The sequence below is a fragment of the Pantherophis guttatus genome, chromosome 4 (genome assembly GCF_059756535.1).
Source record: "Pantherophis guttatus breed Tessera chromosome 4, ASM5975653v1, whole genome shotgun sequence".
NCBI lineage: Eukaryota > Metazoa > Chordata > Lepidosauria > Squamata > Colubridae > Pantherophis > Pantherophis guttatus.
In genome coordinates this window covers 120,239,901-120,253,235 of record NC_142066.1, presented here as the reverse complement: position 1 = coordinate 120,253,235, position 13,335 = coordinate 120,239,901, and the positions used below count along the sequence as shown (strand labels likewise).

Here is a 13,335-nt window from a genome sequence, read left to right as displayed (position 1 = left end):
ATCTTTAAAAAATCCTGGAGCACTGGGGAACTACCAGAGGTTTGAAAAAGAGCTTATGTGGTTCCCATCTTCAAAAAAGATGAAGAAACAGACCAATCAGCCTAACATCAATACCTGGGAACATGTTAGATAATAATAATAACAACGACAACAATAATAAAACACAGATCTATCAACATCTAGAAACAAATAAAGTTATATCTAGTAGCCAGCCTGTTAAAAACAGATCATGCCAAGCCAATCTAAGTAACTAAATTAGTAGACCAGCGACATAGTACACTTAGACTGCAACAAGGCATTTGACAAAGTAAACCACAACCTACTTCTTAGTAAACTAGAAAAATGTGGGATAGACAGCATCATCACTAGATGGATTTGTAATTGGCTGACAAACCATACTCAATGAGTAATCCTTAATGGTACAACAGCTACATGGAGAGAAGTAAGCAGTGTGGTACCAAAAGGTTCCATCTTAAGCCCAGTACTCTTCAATATCTTCATAAATTACTTAGATGAGGGAATAGAAGGGGAATTCATCAAATTTGCAGATGACACTAAGCTGGCAGGAAAAGCCAACATCCCAGAAGACAAGCTCAGAATCTAAAAGATCTTGACAGATCTAAACAATGGGCCCTATCCAACAACAGAAAATTTAATATGAAGAAAAGCAAGGTTTTACATCTAAGCAGGGAAAACCAAAGGTACAAGTACAGATTAGGTGAAACCTGGCTCAAAAACAGTAACTATAAGGTTGAGTCCTAATGGATGATCACTTAAACATGAGCCCCAGTGTATGGCAGCAGTCAAAAAAACTAATGTAATCCTTGATTGTATAAAAAGAGGCATAGAATCAAAATCACATGAAGTATTACTACCACTTAAACATTAATATCGCTTTATAAATCCTTAGTAAGACCACACCTGCAATACTCCATCAGTTTTGATCACCACATTACAAAAAAGATATTGAGACCTTGGAAAAAGTGCAAAGAAGAACAATTAAGATGATTAAAGGCCTGGAGACAAAAACATATGAAGAACAGTTGTAGGAATTGGGTATGGCTAGTCTAGAGAAAAGAAGGACTATGGGTGACATGATAGCAGTATTCCTGTATTTGAGGGGCTGCCACAAAGATGAGAGGGTCAACTTATTTTTCAAAGCACCAGAAGGCAAGAAAAGAAACAATGGATGGAAACTAAAGAAGGAGAGAGAAGCAACTTGGAATTAAGGAGAAACTTCATAAAAGTGAGGACAATTAACCAGCTTGCCTTCAGAAGTTGTAGGTACTTCATCACTGAAGGTTTTTTAGAAGAGCTGGACAGCCACCTATCTGAAATGGTATAGGGTCTCCTGCTTGAGCAAGGGGTTGGACTAGAAGACCTCCAAGGTTCCTTCCAGCTCTATTCTGATTGATAGATTGATTGATTGATTGATTGACAATGCTTTCACATAGGACAATGATCCTAGGATGTCAATTTGATTTATTTTTAAGATTTCTTTAATTATAGTAAACATGCAACTAATTCAGAAAATCTGTTCCAGTTGCAAAGTATGCAATTTCATATTTCACACCAGTGGACATTACTTCATACTATTCTATACCTGGTCAAGATAAATAAATCAGTTCTTTCATAAAATCATAAACTAATCTCACAAATTCTAATTTATACATTTCAGAAGAGAACAAAGTATTTTTTTATGAAACTTCCTTAAACAACTGATTTAGTAAGAAAAAAATTGTAATTTTGTGTCACTTTATGCATTTTAGAATTTATAGCAGAAAAAACTGCAGTCTCTTTTGCTGATATCTATGTCTTCTGCCACTGTTCTTTTTTAATGTTGAGTAATGATGTCCTGGGTTTTGGTGTGATATATATTCGCTTTCATAAGACAGATGGATTGTTTTTCTTTGCTGCCCTGTTTTATTCTGGATATCACCAAACCAATTCAAAAAAATCTTTTAAATCCAGAAAGGGCCAATCATTTTCTCCATCTTTTTTACCGAAAAGCCATCAAGTCTGGATTACAAAACTCCTGATAACTACATGGTTACAGAATTCAATTAGCCCAGGTTTTTTTCAGCCTTGAACCTATAGTTTCTAGTTTCCTCCAGATAATGCCATATGTTAAAAACAAATCTAATTCTCTGAACCCCCCAGCCCATCCTAACTAGTGTTGTCCCATGTTATGCTCAATGGTTCAGCCATGGCAAATGAGACCAGCATAACCAAGAAAGTAACAGACAGAGATTAACATTATCAGATGATTTGTTAAATTGATCAGTTCTGAGAAATGTGCACTCTCCATCTCTGCTGCATGCTCTGAGAAAAGCTAGCTATGCTCTTTCCAATTCAAGTTTTGATTTACATACTTAGTATGAAGGAAAAGTAAGGAATGGCAGCAATTATATGCTATTTGTCCAGCAAAAATAATCAAAACAAGTGGTGGGTTGTTACCAGTTTGGTCCGGATCTTTCAAACTGGTAGTAGTGGCGGTGGGAGGCTCCGCCCACCCACCTGGATATCATCATGGATGTTCTGTGCATGCACAGAAGTGCTACGCATGAGCAAAGCGAGCATGCGCACACGCGCACGCTCCCATTGCGAACTGATAGCAAAGGTAAGTGGAACCCACCCCTGATCAAAACAATTGCTTTTCTGGGGCAAACAAGTATTTTTGTGTATTGGTAGTACATAAGTCAGACAAAACTAATGTTTCACAATTTCTCACAACAAAGGTGGCTGGGATACTATCATTTCCTAAAGGATTGAAAAATCTTTCTGAAAACAAAAAATAAAAATCTGTGATACAATAACCAAGAGTAGGTGCCTGCTTGCTTCTTTTCTGCTTGTGTTCTGTACAAATTAATGAAGAGCATCTGTATGCCAAGAGCAGCCTGGGTTCCAAGGCTATTTGGAATGGCCATTCAAAAATGTTGTCACTTTGCCACCACCCAGAAGAAAGAGTTGAAACTTTAGAAAGTTAAGTAACCTCAAGTAGACCTGACACGATGTTTAAACTTTCTTCCAGTTACTGATTGAATTATGTGTTTATTTTTTTTACTAGTTTACACACTACTTCAGTTGTTACCAATTCTTGTTTTGTTGCACTTCTTATTATGAGTTGCTATGAACTTTTTCATTGGGAAAACAATTGTAGACTGTGTTATTCTTCCTTTTGTTCTGTTCTTGATTCCATTTGGAAGCTGTAAAATCCTGGTTGAAGTGTAATTCATTGAGATATTTATCATTAGAGGTCTTCTGAGTTCTTCCTTGTGGAAAACACCAGTTAATACTCCAAAAGATCCTCAGCTCTTTTTCAATAGCTTGGTGAGTGTCATTCAAAATATTATCAATCACTTCAGTGGTTCCCAATCTGGGGGGGCCCATGCCCACAGGGGGGGTAATTTGATTTTTAATGGGGGCAATTTGAACCTTGTTTAAACCAAGTTAATGGCCTTTTAGGCTTCCTCCATGTGAGTAGAGTTCACTTTTTGAGTAAAGTAAGAATTATATGTCATGGGGGGGGGCATCAGGATTTTAGAGATGCTTAGGTGGGGCATGGCCAAAAAAAGGTTGGGAACTACTGCTTTAACTGAACAGCTGGGATAAGCTTCACACTGTGAATGACCATGATGTGAGTACATATTCTTGGCATACATTGCTGGCATCTTTCTCTCATTCTCTAACAAGATTACCCTATCATGATAAGGCAACATTAGCAGAACTTTGTCAAACTGCTCTTATTATTAGGAAGTTCTTCCTAAAATTCAATTGTATTGTTCTGTAGCCTAAACTTGAGGCTAATAGAAAACCAAAATATGATATACTGGTTAGATTAATAGTATTCTGAGATTTGTATTATTTATCTCATATTAAGATATATCACAGCTCTGTCACATAGGTATGTGATTGGTGGGTGGCTGCAAGCTTTCTAAGAATGCTGTGAGTACATCTGTAGCTGTTGCTCAGTTGTCTCATGTTTCTTTAGTTATTTCTGTGCTTTGAATTTTCTGATGGTAGTTTTATACTGGCATATCTGGTGTACTAGCTGCTGACAAAAAGAATCCCAGAATTAAATGATAATTAGTTCCTCACCTCCTAAAAATTAAAAGATTTTTATATAAGGAACAGCTAAGGGAACTAGATATGTTTAGCCTAAAGAAAAGAAAGTTTAGTGTGATATCATAGTCTTACTCCAAAACTGAAAGGATGTCACATAGAAGAGGTTGATTTATTCTCTAAAGCACCTGAGGTCAGGACAAGAAGCAATGGGTGGAAGCTCATCCAGAGAGAGATCCAGTGGTGGGATTCAGCCAGTTCGCACGACTTCGGGAGAACCGGTTGTTAACTTTCTGAGCAGTTTGGCAAACTAGTTGTTGGAAGAAATCATTAGGGCAGAGAACTGGTTGTTAAATTACTTGAATCCCACCACTGGAGAGATCCAACCTGAAACTAAGGAGAAATTTCTTAATAGTGAGAACAATATGTCAATACAACAACGTGCCTCCCAAAGTTGTGGGTGCTCCATTCCTGGAGGTTTTTAAGAAGAAATTGGACAACCATTTGTCCAGGATAGTATAAAGACTCCTGCCTCAAGGTCCTTTCCAGCCCTATGATTTCATTTCTATATTTAACACTGAAATTAAGTCAATTTGGAAACTGCTATTTCCTATGATGATTGATATGATCCACCTTATAGATTCTCAAGGATTATTGATTGATTCTGATATTAGTATAGTAAAAACAGCATGATGATAAAACCTCAACCACTGAAGTACAAGATTAGTATTTAGAAGGAAAGCATTCAAATCCAGATTTAGTCACAAAGTTCATGGAATACATTTGGAATAACCAGCTCAAAACCGGGGATGAGGGGGAAGGATGTGAAAGAAAGAATGTGTATACCACCAGTAGCTTTGGGAAAGAAGTTGGTATATAAACATAATTAATTACAATATATGGGCCTAGAAATAAACCAATAGCAAAGTCACTTGGTTGGATTAGTGTAATACAATTCCAACTGCCTGTATTAACAAATTTCTAATTTTGCATTTTGGATAAATTTTCAAACATTTTTAAAAAGCAGAAGAGAAACTCCATATTCTGGAATTTTTGCAGAATATCTCCAAATCAGCTGGACTAGTTATACAGTTGAAATTAATACAATATAATAACTTTGTTACTGACTTAAAAATATTGTCAGAATCCTTTTACAAAAGAAATCACCATGGCACATAATAACTAGGCAGAAAATCAACATTATAGTGAACTCTCAATTATAAATGCTATTTCTTTATGTATACATGTCAAATGAACGCATACTCTGATGCCAAGATAAGCATCTATTAAACTAACTGTGTTATATTTCACTCAGTTTTTTAATGAGTCATAAAATGAGTCTATCTGGTTGATTCATATTAATTTTACTCCACATCCTTTTGATTTAGAAAAAAAACCTTGTAGCACAAAAAAGTTAAAAATTAAAGACTATAATTCAGAATATATATTTGCCTATTACGCATATTGTAAATTCCTTTAAGAAATTTGCTAACTATCTTTAAATCATAAAAATGTGTGTGGAATATAATGTAGCTTACCTATCAAATCTAAAAATTTCAAATGACAGCCTTTGCTATACATATAAAGAAATAAACTGAAAAGCAGCAAAGGCAATTTTCATTTTGCATTTAATAATGGAAAAATTATTTTAGAATTATCTTCTTGATATAGATTTTTTAAATTTATGGTAGTGATTCATGGAAAAATAGATCAAAAAGATCAAAACTCATAATTGCATTATTATGATCAAATAAAAGCAGCAAGAACAGTCATGCCAAAATACTTATTAATGACAAGAATGAGAATAGAGTAACTGACTAATTTGTATCTTTCAGAAACTAAATACTAGCATTATCACTGTAGAAACTATTTTCATAACATACGTTTACAATTACTCACTTTATTAATAATTAAGAGTCTAAAAGATAAACCTTTATTGACATTTCCAGTGTATTTCTTCTGGCAGATCAAGTTGCACATAAATTAATTTGTGAACACAGATTCCCTTGAAGAAAATTAATTTTCTTTGCCTATAAAAATATCTATATAGGAATCTAAGCGCCTTTGACAAAACCTTCATCCAACATCATGTTCTGAATGTGCTGATGCAAACCAACTAGTTATTCAAATCCATATTTTTCCTTCTTTGTGCATTTTATGAAGTAGAGTCTATTCCACAGAGGCACCTGCTATAATATCTGTTTGAATTAAGATTCATGCATGTCTCTGGTAATTCTTTGGGCTGTAACTACTTTACATCTGTCTAGAACAGTGGTTCTCAACCTGGGGGTCGCGATCCCTTTGGGGGTCGAACGGCCATTTCACAGGGGTCACCAAAGCCCTCTCTCGCCCCCCCCCCATGCCTTCACTCACCCTCACTCTCTGCTCTGTTGGATCGCTGGCCATTCGCTTACCCCGCCCACTCCAATCTATTGCTGCCTCCTGAGTCCCAGCTGATGGCTAGAGGAAAAAAAACTGTTTAAATTCTTGCCGCGGGGCTTCAAAGGGCCAATAAATAGTGGTGGGCGAGGGGCGGGCGAGCCAGCAATTTAACAAATGGTTCGGTGTTTTTTTGTAATTTTATTGGCCCACGGAGCTTCAGCATAGGCTAATTAGCCCTTGATTAGATCGGCTCCCGACTTTCAGCTGATTTGCTCTCAGCTGTTTTGCTCAGGGCTCTGCTGCTTGTTTGCAAAGAGTGCTGGAGCAACTTTTTTTCCCCCTAGCGATGCTGAAAAACGAAACTGAAAGTAAAGCAGGCTGTTGGCTTTGCTGTTGCTACAACGTTGGAAAATTAGGCAGGTAGATTTCTTTTCTTTTTCCTCACCAAAAAAGGTAGGTGCAAACAATGGGAAATTTAGGGGAAAAGTGGAGAGTTCAAGATTTTAAAACACAAAAGAAAAAAAGCTCTGTTTAACTAGGGAATTGTAGTAATTGAGATACTATTAATTGTATATTATGTTGGAAGCAGAAATGGTTAAGTTGTGGTTTGGAGGAATATATGGGGGAAATTATTTGGTTTATTATTATTGGTAAATATAATTAACTGATTTGTAAGAAATTAGATTGCATGGAAATAATTGGAATATTCATGTTCATATTGATTAATATGCAAAAAAGGTAGTTATATAACTAATTGATTTATATTAAAATGTTGAATTTATATTAAACAACTGTAATATTACATAATTAACCAATGTGAGGATGGATATAAAAATAGATGACAATGGGAAGGGGTATAATATAGAACAGAAGGGAAAAATTGAATTTGATTAAGATTAGAGATGAGGATGAAGGGTAATATTGGTTTTTTACAAAAATAGATGAGGAATAAATATGGCAAAAAGGACATATAGAAATTGTAAATTTAATTGAAATGACTAAACACAGTTTAAATTTGTGAACCAGCCAAATACTCTGTTCAAAAAAAATACATTGTATGTTTGTATGTGTGTTTCTAATTATTGTTATTTATTCATATTTATTCTCTTTTATTCTTTAAAGTTTAACGATTCATTTTTTATCTTAATATCTTTATATTTGTTTGGGGTTGGCTTTCTTCCCTTTCATCTTTTTTATTGTACAACAATCTTTCTCCTCAAACCTACCACCTCTCTCTTTTTTTTCCTTCTTACTTTCTCTTCCTCCCCCTCTTCTTCTCCTCCCTACTTCCTCTTCCTTTCTCCTTCTCTTCCTCTCTTCCCCCTCTCTTACCCTTACTCCTACTCTAATTTCCCTTCCCTTCCTTCATCTCTCTCTCTATTGCTGTATCCTTTTATGCATATGGACTACTCAGAGGGCTGAAAAAGTTATTTCTGACTGGTCCTCACACTTTTGACCAGTCCTCGAACTTACGACTGTCCTCACATTTTACGTTTTTGCCCTATCTTGTCACCATGGTGAAGAGAAGCAGTTGTGAAATGAGTGACATGGTTGTTAAGAATGCTACAATGGACATAAATGATGACCACTCATAAGTGCGAAGACCGGTCAAAAGTGCGAGGACCTGTCAGAAATCACTTTTTTCAGCCCTCTGGGTAGTCCTTTTGTGCATATGGACTGCTCAGAAGGCTGAAAAAGTTATTTTTGAGTGGTCCTCGCACTTTTGACAATCCTTGAACTTACGACTGTCCTCACATTTTACGTTTTTGCCCTATCTTGTCACCATGGTGAAGAGAAGCAGTTGTGAAATGAGTGACACGGTTGTTAAGAATGCTACAATGGGCATAAATAATGACCAGTCATAAGTGCGAAGACTGGTCAAAAGTGCGAGGACCTGTCAGAAATGACTTTTTTCAGCCCTCTGAGTAGTCCCTATACATATAGCCATGGCCACCCGGTCACATGACCAGCTAGCCACGCCTACCCAGTCACATGACCTCCAAGCCACGCTCACAAAATAAGCCACGCTCACAGAACCGGTAGTAAAAAAATTTAGTACCCACCCCTGGTTGGGGGTCACCACAACATGAGGAACTGTATTAAAGGGTCGCAGCATTAGGAAGGTTGAGAACCACTGGTCTAGAACTAGTCCCAAGATCTGGCTAAAATCCAGTTTTTACATAACTCTTTCATAGGATCCATACATATGAGAAAATAATTAAGAAAATAATTAATTCACCAACCACCTATTTCTACAGATCATCATGGTATAAAATTGTGATCTAAAGCAGGAGCGCATTTCTACACATCACAGGATAATGTTGCAGGATCCAATCTGGGTCAGTCACTTGGACGAGAAGTTTAGTCTTCCAAGTGTTCAGACTAATGAAATCTAATGTTCTATTAGAGAGAATTTCCCTGAAGATGGGCTCCAGCACAACTCTGAAAGCTTAGAAGACTAAACCTCTGGTCTCAATTATTGATCCAGATTGGAACATAAAGCAAGTCTCTACACAAATTTTACATAGGTTGCATATGAAATAACTCTCACTCCTATCTGCATTCAATGAGTCAACACAATTGCAAATTGGACCATTTTTTGGTATTGCTTGCTCAAAAATTTGGTTCTACAGAATTTATGGTGTCAGATGATTTTTCCTTAGATCCCAAGTGGAACCAACATTAAATCACAAAACGTATCGATCTGGAAGAAATAAATCATTACAATCACAGACCTACCAATTTTAGCAGCATCATGCCAAAATCATGATAGTTTTGTGCAGATGGATGTGATTCGTGATTTAGTTTTATATGGCTTTCTTCTAACATCATGTAAAATCAAGAGTAACTACGCCTCAAAATTTCATATTTCCACATGGAACCAATATCAGAGCAATAGGAAAAAGGACCAGAGAAAAGGCTGTAGCAAACAAGCAAGGGCGTAACTCAAGGTTATCAGCAACATATAGTTACATAACACAGAGATCAATTTTTCTCCCATACCATCTCACTGTTGTGTTCATTCTTCCCAGTTTTCCCTTAGCTGCTTCCAATGCAATCATCTGTCAACACAATAATAGTTAGAAGTGCTCCTATTCTTATTCATTAGGTCTTGCATGATGACAGAATAGTTACTCTTTTAAAATAATTATTTTTAAAAAGATGGAACTTATCTTAAATATAAAATTGTATCTCCAAAGCTAACATAGTCTATTTCCATTTAGTGTTTTGATGTTTAAAACTCTATAGGCTGTTTATATCTTTCAGCAGGAGGTAACACCTCTTTAACTTTGGCTCAGGAGAGAAGTAGATACATACAGATCTGCTTAATATTGGAAAGGAAGACCTCAAGGGAATGATCCTAGAATGGTTGACTGGTCTGGAAAATGACAGTGCAACACATCAATAGTGATGTGATGTATAATTAGCCTCATTGGTCTATAAGGATCCCATGAAAAAATCATGTCGGTTAATGAGATTTGGTACAGGTATTCCTCAATTTACAACAGTTCATTTAGTGGCTGTTCAAAGGTACAGTAGCACTAAAAAAAGTGACATATAACCATTTTTCACACTTACAATCTTTGTCGCATCCTTATGAGCAAGTGATCAAAATTCAGATGCTTGGCAATTGGTTCATACTTATGACCATTACTGTGTTCCAAGGTCATGTGATCACCTTTTGCAACCTTTCACAAGCAAAATCAATGGGGAAGACGGATTAACTTAACAACTATGGTGCTTAATCATCAACTGCAATGATTCACTTAACATCTGTGGCAACAAAGGTCATAAAATGGGACAAAACTCCTTTAACAAATGTCTCACTTAACAGAAATCTTGGGCTCGATTGTGGTCGTAAGTTAAGGACTATCTATATATCCAATCCACTTGCACAAAAATCTTTGACTCATTTGAGATAGCTCATTGCAGGCTGATGGATCATGCATTTAGTCTGTGATTTCTGTGAGTGTTCAATGTAGGTCCCATATAAAAATTATACAAATGTTAAGACTGCTCCTTAATCATTTATATATAGCAAAGGATAGAGCAATGTCTAAAATAAAAACAGTAACTAGGGTTAAGTGCCCAGAGATGGACTGCAAATCATGCATTGCATTATGCCCACGTATATAATATGAAATCTAGAAAACTGTTTGGTTTCACGTTCCTTTGGTCGCTTTGTCGACCCACTCTTCAAAATTAGCAAGGGGAGGTGTGTTGTTTGAGTTATGGTGGAAGTTTTAAAATGCTCCATAATGAAGGGCCAGAGAATACTCTCCTTCCCTCTGACCCCCTTTTAATTCTTGCTGCAATTGGCTAAGCCGGAGAGCAACTCGCAGAGCAAAGGTAAAAGCAGCAGCGACCATAGGCTTGCACGGTGACCTGACACCTCTCGACGCCGCCCGTTTGGCTCAGAACTTGGCCCAACTTAAATTCCCGGAGTTCCCTCACCAGCGACTCAAGCGGAATGGGACCGTCTCAGATTCTGAGGCCTGAGCGGGAGGCTCTAAAAAGCTTCAAGTATCCCGACCTGACCCTTTAGACGTGGACGAGCCTAGAGTCGAGCCTCGCACCAGGACCCTTTTCCTCCTCCGCCGGCAGCAACTCTCTTTCCTCGCCGCCTTCCCTCACAAGCCCACCATCGAGTCCCACTTCGGCGCGTGGGGCTCAAGCCACGCCAGTCACTCGCTTGGCCACCTCGCTGGCCGTCACCATAACTTGTCGCCTCTCCAGATCGGGACCGGAGGACAGTAACCGGCACGCCCTGAACCCCGCTTCTTGGCTCCTCGCCGCCTCCCGCCTCTCTCCTCAGTGGGGGAAGGAAACACAAAGGCAGGGAAGGAGAGGGGCCGCGGCGAAAAGAGCCAATTCCCCGGGTGGGGACGAGGGTTCAAAGCTGCGACCTCGCCGTGAGGAGAAAAGAAACCCGCTGTTCCATCCCCGCTCCCGCCGCTGACAGAACCGCTATTCCAGAGCCTGTTCCAGCCAACATCCCAAATCCCAACACACACACGTACACACACACGAGCGTTCACACAAAGAAAGAGGTTCCCCTTTTTTTTTTTTTACCCTTTTCTCAGGAAAAAAAAAAAGTTCCTTCAGAGCGCACGCCTGTTCCTCTGTCTCACTCTGGGTCAAGACGGCGCCCCTCCAGGCCCGCTGCTTCTCCCTTTGGCGTCGCCGACCTCGGCGTGACTCGCTCTAGAGCTCCCGATAAAAGTGTGAGGAAGACAGAAGAGCTGATGGACGGAGAGACTCGGGGCACGACAAATGCCTGCCCCGCCCAGCAAAGCCGCTATTTGAGTGGCCATCAAAGAGAGCCAATAGTAATACCGCAACGAGTTACGACACTAATAGAAATTCGTTAGAGAGGTGGGAACTCCAGGGAGGCCCGCCTTTTTCTTTTTCTTTCTCTTTTTTTGTTTGGTTTCCTAAAGTGGGTAGATCCCGCCGCTTCATGAAGAGAGATGAATTGTGACGCGTCGTTGGAAATAATGCTCGAGAGGAGGGATTTTATTTGTTCTGTCAGCGTCTGATTGACAATAGAAGACTACAATTGGGTTCGGAGGTTAAAAGAGGTGAAAGTTTCATTCCCCTCGTCCTGCCGCTGCGAATCAGGGCATGCTGGGGCGAAACTCATCGTCGCCTCTCCGTGGCCTCAAGTTTTGCAATTATTGGCCTGGTTCCCTATTACTGTACTACATTCCATTAATTACTATAGCTTTAATTCCAAAGTCGCTTTGTCTTCTTGAAAACAAAAATATCAATTGTATACCGAAATATTTGAAACAGTGCAGTGTGCTCTTTGAAATAAATGCTACTTTGGGTTTAATGGGAAATATTCCAAGATATAACTGTTCCAGATTCTTAACTATGTGTAAAACTTTACTAACTAAAACAATAATTAGACGTATTAGAAATGAGTTTTAATCCTCGAAAGATACTGTTTTTGAGACAGGAACTGATAACTTCTTTTTTTATATATAAATTTTTTTATTTGAAAATACAAACTAAACAAAACAAATCACGACAAAACATACAAAACGTAAACATATAAACAGAAATTCAAATATATATCAAATTTATCATAACTGTACTGTATGTTCATATTTGTACTTTTGATTCTTTAATATTTAATAATCTATCTCTTATGTCTATTTTGGATTTGTCCTATTTTTCCTTTCTCTGCCTTCCAACCACTTTTCCCATACTAAATAGTAATCGTGTTCTTCTCTATTTTGTAGTTCCTTTGTGAGTCTGTCCATTTCTGCACATTCCATGATTTTATTGATTACTTTTCCTTCAATTGGTATGTCGCTGCTTTTCCATTGTTGTGCAAAAACTATTCGCGCTGCTGTTGTTATGTGAATAATTAAGTATTTGATTTCCTTTTCATACTGTCCATTTATTATACCTAATAGAAAGGTTTCTGGCCTCATCTCTATTCTTTGCTGGGTTATTTCTTCTATTTGTTTTCTGATTATTAGCCAATATTGTTTTGCCATTGGGCAGGTCCACCACACGTGACAATACGTCCCTTTGTGGTGTTTACATTTCCAGCATGTTAAGGGAGTGTTGGGGAACATTCTTGCCAATCTAGCAGGTGGGAGGTGCCACCTATAAAACATTTTATATAAATTTTCTTTATAGGGTACAGACATTGTTAATTTATAATTTATTGTCCATAATTTTTCCCAATTGTTTAATTCAATGTTGTAGCCGAAATTCTTTGCCCAAATTATCATATTTTCTTTAACCACTTCTTCTTCTAATTTGTATCCTCGTAAAAAATTATAAACTTTTTAAATCAATTTATCTTGTGGTCCTTGTAGAATTTTATCTAATTCGTATTGGCCTCTTTGGAATCCGAATTGTGTCAAATCTTTT

At 37.7% G+C, this 13,335-nt stretch overlaps 1 protein-coding gene across 5 annotated transcripts in view; it reads right to left on the bottom strand.

The window, feature by feature from the left end:
- HYCC1 (hyccin PI4KA lipid kinase complex subunit 1) overlaps window positions 1–11,810 on the bottom strand; it is a 48,332-nt gene extending 36,522 nt beyond the window's left edge. For 2 of the 5 annotated variants that reach the window (XM_087892696.1, XM_087892698.1), the window contains exon 1: window positions 11,518–11,808. The gene's annotated coding sequence lies outside the window, so the exon portion shown is untranslated. Of the gene's footprint in view, window positions 1–9,447; window positions 9,515–11,517 lie in introns of those variants that run through there. The other 3 variants (XM_087892699.1, XM_087892700.1, XM_087892697.1) reach the window with 3 other exon arrangements.
- Between the last annotated feature and the right edge of the window lie 1,525 nt (window positions 11,811–13,335).